This window comes from Salarias fasciatus, chromosome 6 (genome assembly GCF_902148845.1).
Source record: "Salarias fasciatus chromosome 6, fSalaFa1.1, whole genome shotgun sequence".
In the NCBI taxonomy this organism is placed as follows: Eukaryota; Metazoa; Chordata; class Actinopteri; order Blenniiformes; family Blenniidae; genus Salarias; species Salarias fasciatus.
This window is the reverse complement of record NC_043750.1, coordinates 38,971,994-38,978,932: the sequence shown is the minus strand read 5'-3', so window position 1 is coordinate 38,978,932 and position 6,939 is coordinate 38,971,994. Positions and strand designations below refer to the sequence as shown.

The 6,939-nt window shown below is 41.3% G+C and overlaps 1 long non-coding RNA gene across 1 annotated transcript; it reads right to left on the bottom strand.

Moving 5' to 3' along the window:
• Positions 1-485: 485 nt before the first annotated feature.
• On the bottom strand, positions 486-5,235 carry LOC115390539 (uncharacterized). The gene is made up of 2 exons (XR_003931689.1): positions 4,975-5,235; positions 486-1,555 (listed from the first exon to the last, which is right to left on the bottom strand). It is a non-coding gene; the product is annotated as an uncharacterized LOC115390539 (long non-coding RNA).
• Between the last annotated feature and the right edge of the window lie 1,704 nt (positions 5,236-6,939).

Here is a 6,939-nt window from a genome sequence, read left to right as displayed (position 1 = left end):
TGGAAAGCTCAACTCGAAATGTTGACAGAAAATATAAGGAAGATTAATTTGGACAAATGAACACAAGGCAGTGACACGGAGAGATATGAGCAGGAGGTACGAGAAGAATCCAAAATTAATAAGGTGGCAAACTTAATTCAGCATCCAACCTCAACAGCAGTGACAGTTCCTTCTTCATGTATGAAAATGCAACTTTTTAAAAACAAGTTCTTTAAAATAGTATCGTCCATACACTAGTACAGGGGTGTCAAATGTAAGGCCTGAGGGCCATATTGGTCCACAATAGGCTCCAATCTGATAAACATGCAGAATACAGCAGCTATAGGAGGAGTTTATAGCACCAGAAGGTTTCATTAAAATTGGCTTCAAGTTGAGATTGCGGTTATTTTGATGAGTAACGGTTTGATTTGGGGAAAATAGACATTTTCATAATGTATTGTTTAATAATGTAATAATGTTTAAATCTGAAGGCTACTGTTGCAGTATTTTACCAGTCCGGCCTACTCATGATGAAACTGGGCTGTGTGCGGCCCCTGAACTAAAATATCTTTAACAGTCCTGCACTAATATTTCACATTAATATGATCCAGTTATTAAGCAGTGAACTCAATTAGTGTCTTTTGTCAGTGACTCTCAAAGTGTAGGCCGTGGCCCACGAGTGAACCCTGAAGTGGACCCTGAGATGTAATTACAATAAGTTCAATTTTAGTATTCGGTAACTGAGTTTGGAATTACTAAAAATGATTGAGAATGAAATGTTCTCAAAATTATACTACATTTTTCTGTCCGACCGGTGAGTCGGTATTTTTCCTTGAAGTTTGTTTCCCATTGAACAGCAGACCATTTTGTTGAAAGAGTAAAAGTACATTTTTTGTACATCTATTATGAAGAGGCACTTTATTGCCATCAATAAAATATCTGTCTGGATTTATTCTGTTGGTGGAACACATGTTTTGGGAAATCCACCTAGTCTCATATTTTGATCAGATTGTGGATTCTGGTGTTTGGATGGACTGTCGAGTTTGGGACGAACTGTTGTGTAAAATCATCCGTCTGTTAGAATTAGCACAAGTTGAACCTGAGATCTTAAGGGTTACTGTTTTAAACGTTTGCTTACTTTAGGAGGAGATCCTCATCATTCTGGAACTAACAGCCTTGATTGCAACTTCAAAGTTTTCCAACTTTAGGTAAAGTTAACGTTAGCCTGTAAACGCAATAGCTGTGCTCATTAGGAGGGAAGAGTTTAAGGGATCTGTATTTTCTCAGCGCTCAAGGAATGAAGCTTTATCAATTGTCAAAAAGTGGATTGATGAACGGTGGGCAGAGCTGTGAAGATCACCCAACATCTGCATGTGCTGCAGATCCTCAGATATCCAGAACATTCTGCTCAGTAAAAACTGATCTGGTCGCATTGCAATCACATTCTGCACATTTTGAAGTGGATCCTGCTGGTTTTCTGGAACTTTCCCACTTTAATCCAGTGTATTGCAGAGTAATTGTCCCTCCAGAGAAGGTCGACGTGGCGCCGCAGCAGCGAGCCGGTGGCTTCGTTCCTCTGTAATGCAAAGGGAAATGTGTTAAATGAATGTGAAAGACCAAACTATCAAGAGAACACTGCAGCATTATTTCAACTTGTTGAGGCAGCTGTGAGAGGCAATCAAGCCAAAATGACCTGGAAAATTTGACGAAGCGGGTCTTACTAGCCTCGGTTCACACAATTCAGCTGTGATGGCCGCTGTGAGCGACCGTGGCCTTGATTTGGTTGCTCGCCCTCTGTACTCTGCTTATTTGTCATAATTGGATTATTTCTGCTCCCCGTGCAAATAACTTCACATTTACCGACCGTTTTGACCTTCTATACCAGAGGAATCTAAATGCTGAGACAGCAATAGAAGAAATCTTCAAAAAATTAACATTATTTGGTCATATTCAACCACTGCGCCCAGGTCAGCCTTTAATTTATGCAAAGAACATTCAGATGCATTTTACATCGTTATATGTGAACCTTTGTTTGTGTAAAGTCACTTTCTGGTCGGCCGTATAAAGCTGCTCATTTGTGAAGACAGTCCGTCAACATAGTGGTTTGTCTCAGTGGTTTTGTTACCGCTTCCTCTTATGGTCATTTGTCTTCTTGTGTCGGACGTCCCGGTTGGAGAGCATCGTACCTTCACTCAGCTGCAGATACATGTCTATCAATAAGAAAGACCAACCCAGCGATCAATGCACGAGTTGATTTTCACATAACTAGTTATTGAATCATCCAGACTATCAGTAACTATCAGTCGCTGATGCAGAACTACCTCTTGCTCACTAAATGAAGAGTGTTAAGACATTCTCCTTGATAGCATCTGTCACATTGTGAGAGATATCAACTGTGTGTTCTTCACTGTATCAGCATTTCAAGAGTCCTTTAGGTTTATATTCCGCTCAGAGACCCGACCTGGCGAGGTAATTACTTCTACATTAGAAGAGAAAGTTATTTAAACTGGCTTGCTAATATAGGCAAGGATTAGACATTACTTTGTTTCACAATATTTCAATGCACCGTGCCCCTAGAACATTTTCCCACTCTCAACACTGCTTCTTTTTTCTTTGCCTCATTAGAAAGAATCAGCTTCTACTTTGGAGAGGCAAAAAAGAAATCATCTGAGGCAAACAACCCTGACCGCTGGGAGACGAGCAGGTGAATCACAAGAACGGCAGCACGAGAGAGCTCTGTTTGGAGAAGAACTGCCTCTTTCTTCAGCCTTTCTTTGGCCTCACTCTTATGTGTGCTGGAATTGGTCATATGTGCGCTCTAATAGGTTGTCAGTGGAAGATATCGACCCCCAGTAGCAGAGCTGGTTTGTCTCCGCCGCCGTGGCTGTTTTCTAAATGCACTCGCTGCTCCCGTCGCTACACACACTCGCACCGCGAACAATGTACAACGAGAGATTCCATTATGATTGCATGTTCCTTGCAGTGGTACTCAGCCAGACTGTATTATTCTGAAATATGTACTCTGGTTATCAGTGTCACTTCGTAACGAGAGAAGGAGCACTCTTCTGTGTGGACTTAGCAAGTTGTCGCTGCTCGTGTGTTGCAGATACTCTGCTTTCTAACGTAACTCACAAACACAGATATGGGGCAAAATTAGATAAGATTTGCTGAGATTTGTCATATAGGTATACAAGTATTGCAGGGAAGTGCAGAGACTGTCCACCAAGTTGAAAAATGAAAAAGAAAAACACAAACAACACAAATAAACATCAACACACAAACAACAAGATCACAACTGGGTAAAACTGACACATGCATGGAAGGCACACAGAGAGTCAGTGTGATGTGTAAATGTGTCTTTCTGCAGCGCCCACAGTCATGTGTCTGTTGTACGTGACACAAAGGCCCTGTTAACATGACAGTATTTTCAAGTGAAAAGACAAAACTTTTGTTGCATTTTGTGTTTCTGTTTAGTCGACAGTGGTGTGCGGAACCACTCAAAATGGAACTTTATGAAAAGGCTCCATCTGCATCTTGAAGTGGAAACGCTGCTACTGCTCATGCTCGGTAGATTTACAACAGGAACAATGTTTTCCTCCAGTGTCATGACTCCCAGTTCAGACCCTCCTGGTCCTGGTCCTGGTCTCAGTCCAGATTCTCCTGGACTTGGTAGTTTTAGAGCTGACAGGCACCGTAATAACAATCCAGCGTCATTGTCTTTCCATGCAAATGTCCGTGTTATCCCATCGTTAATGTGTATTGTGTGAATTGTTCTCAGGCTTTTTTGAAAATTTCATGTAAACTTCAACACATGTTCTGAAGTGAAAATGCCAAATGATGCATTTTCACTTGAAACATTGTGTAAAAGGGATCAAAGTTGTTATTTCATGTGAATGCCAGTGTCCGTGGTTCACTGTCTCTCCATGCTGAGTTGGATAAAGCACAACTGGACATGGGTACATGGATTAACATGAATCCAAAATGCAGATTATTAGAAAAATGTTTCAAATGTATTATTTCATATCTTGAATATTGTTAAAAATCAAATGTATATCTGCCTTTAAGGGCAGTGGTGGTCTAGAGAAGAGACCAGCTGAATTGGGATGCAATTTGTACAACCTCATTTGGTAAAGTGTGATTTTTATTTATTTATTTATTTATTTATTTATTTAATAGTGAACAATTTCATTATGATAGAAAGACTACTGTATATGTTTTCTCTTTTAAAAAAATAATTTTTTTTCTCCTCAGCTAAATCAATTTGAATTATCACTATAAAATACAACCTCGGGGTTTCACTGTTGTGATGAGCTGTATTTTCTTCCCACATACAGCCAGATCACAGCATCTCTCAGTAAACTATGCTAAACTGCCCTTCGTGTGACGATCACCACATCAAGTAACCATCATCCACGCAGGTCACTGTTTCTAATGTTGAATTTAATTGGTTGGCCTGAGGTAAGAGATGAAGGTGGTGTTTGTAGGTCAAAGGTTCAAATCCACTGCTGACCCTTAGCGCTGTGGGTCCCTTGACACTCGGCAGCTCGTTGCGCTTCGGCAGCCCAGGACTTGAAACATGTGTAAAGGTCAAATCTGAATACAATGGTGTTAAATGCAGAGAAATGACTCCCCAAAGATGGATGAAGTGTACGTTCCTCCAGTGCTCCAGTGGAGTGATTAAATGACTCAGGATGAATCAGCCTGCATTCTTTCTCACCGTTTGAGAAAAGTTTAGAAGACTAATCAGGCACAACCCCGACAACAGAATTCTGCAGTCTTGATGTTACATGTAAACATATGGAAGCTGATCTGCTAACAAGGCACACCGAAGATCACTCACAGATGGGAAAGATATCACTCTCCACTTAGTGCGATTGCCTTAATAAATATGCAGAACTGGGTAATCTTATCAGACTGCGGGAAATACTCGGAGAAGTTAATGCTAATGGATTATTCAACAATGGCCGATAACAATTGTGTTAAAAATCAGCTCACCCAGGTGATCAATAATGCAGATTCAACTTGACCTCCACTGTTTTGCCGTCTGAGTCTTGATCCTGTGGCTCAGTTCTTCTTTGAGTATTTTCTTGAGAAAAAAGCAATTCTTATCCCATTATGTATCATCTACTTCCAGCCTCTCCACATTCAGCAAATGATTCCCACATCATTTGGGTCAGTCGGGCAATAAAGACTCACAAACATCGCTGTTGTCCTCTGTCTCGTCCCTTTGTTCATGGTCGGGCCACAATTAGATCTTCAGCTTGCACTGAGTCGGAACAAGAGGAAGGGTATTTTCTCAGGAAGTTAATTTAGGAAGTATGAGGAAATCGTCCAAATCCCACGTGGCCGTTAAATTGAGCTCATTTACGTGGAGGACAAATTCCTTCTTTCCCCTGAGTGGACGGCATTGTGGTGCTTCTGCACAGAACATTGTCTTTGTCTCATATTACACAGGGCGAGGGGAGCGATCTTTCTACTCTTGGTGACGGCAAACAACGTGACAAAGCTAACTGACTGCGACGAATTACCAGCAGCGCTACAGCAGTGGGTTTGTTTTCCACTGCAGCCATTACACTTAAGTGAGAAAGAAAATCCTCACATTCAGTTAGTCGCTGCTCCACAACTGTCAGACTGTAGTAACAAGAACCCTGATCCATGTGGGGGACGGACTCTTTTTCACACAGCTAAGCTCCGTCATTTACAGTCGAGATTATTTTGTTTCTTAGTTTCACAAAGTCTTTACCGCAAAACGATATTTTAATGCGACTGGAATACATGGTTCTTCTGCACATGCTCAATAGATGGACAATAGGAACAATGTATTTATTTTGTCTTTATTTTACAACAGCAAAACAACGATGCCAACTAGTGGCCGAACATCATAACTACATAGTTTTTGTCATTCCTGCCATTTTCAATGGAAACGAACATCGTTTTCAGAGTGTTAATGTGTAAACATGAAACTTTTCTGAAATGAATATTTTAAAAAAATGATGCATTTTCACTTGAGACACTACACTGTGACAACTGTGCAATTATATGTAATTATGCGAGTAAGATGTGGTTTTCTGAATGGAAGATGGAGCCTGATGTTAGAATATATCAAGCTCCAAATACAGGATTTGAGTTTAATTTCAGTTCAGTACACCGTGTGTGTGTGTGTGTGTGTGAGAGAGAGAGAGAGAGAGAGAGAGAGAGAGAGAGACCAGGGTCACAATCATGGTCTTCTTTTGTGGCGTAAATGACTGCATGAAGTGAAGAAGAAGTTGAGATTTGACCTGTTGTGATAAAACACAGACTGCAGGAGGCGAAAGGTGAAGGAGGTCTGTCATGAATAATCCAGGAGAAGAAAACTGAGTGGAGTGAACCGAGGAATTCAACCTTCACTTAATCTTATGTATATGACTATAAATCTAAAAAAGCAACTCAATATGAGTGTGAAAAGTCCTTTTTTTTTATAAATGAATGAATGGTGCAACACAAGGCTGCATGGCGGAGTAGTGGTTCGCTCCGTCGCCTCAGAGAAAACGCTACGCTCTGTGTCCCTTTGTGTTGAGATCTTTACATGTTCAGTTTGCATGTTCTTCCTGTGAGTGTGTCATCCTCTCCCTCCACAGTGCACAGGCATGGCGATTGCCTGCACCGGTGAGTGTGTGTCCCGTGTGTTAGCCATGTGATGGACTGGCTGACTGATGTCCATCATCGGCTGGGCTCGTCTCCAGCTGCCAGCGACACACACTTGAATCCAGCTGGTGTATGAGATGGATGGGGCTGCAAAAGCTGTTTCATTCACTCATTTTCTCCTGGACATGCCCGTCCTATGTTCTTTCATCCAAAGATTAAAACAATAAAAAAAATCCACTGGGCAGCTTTCTGATGCACTAACTAATGACCATGCAGCCGCGATGTTTCATGGCAGCATTGCCAACTGTGCAGGATTATTGACGCTCGACATGTGTT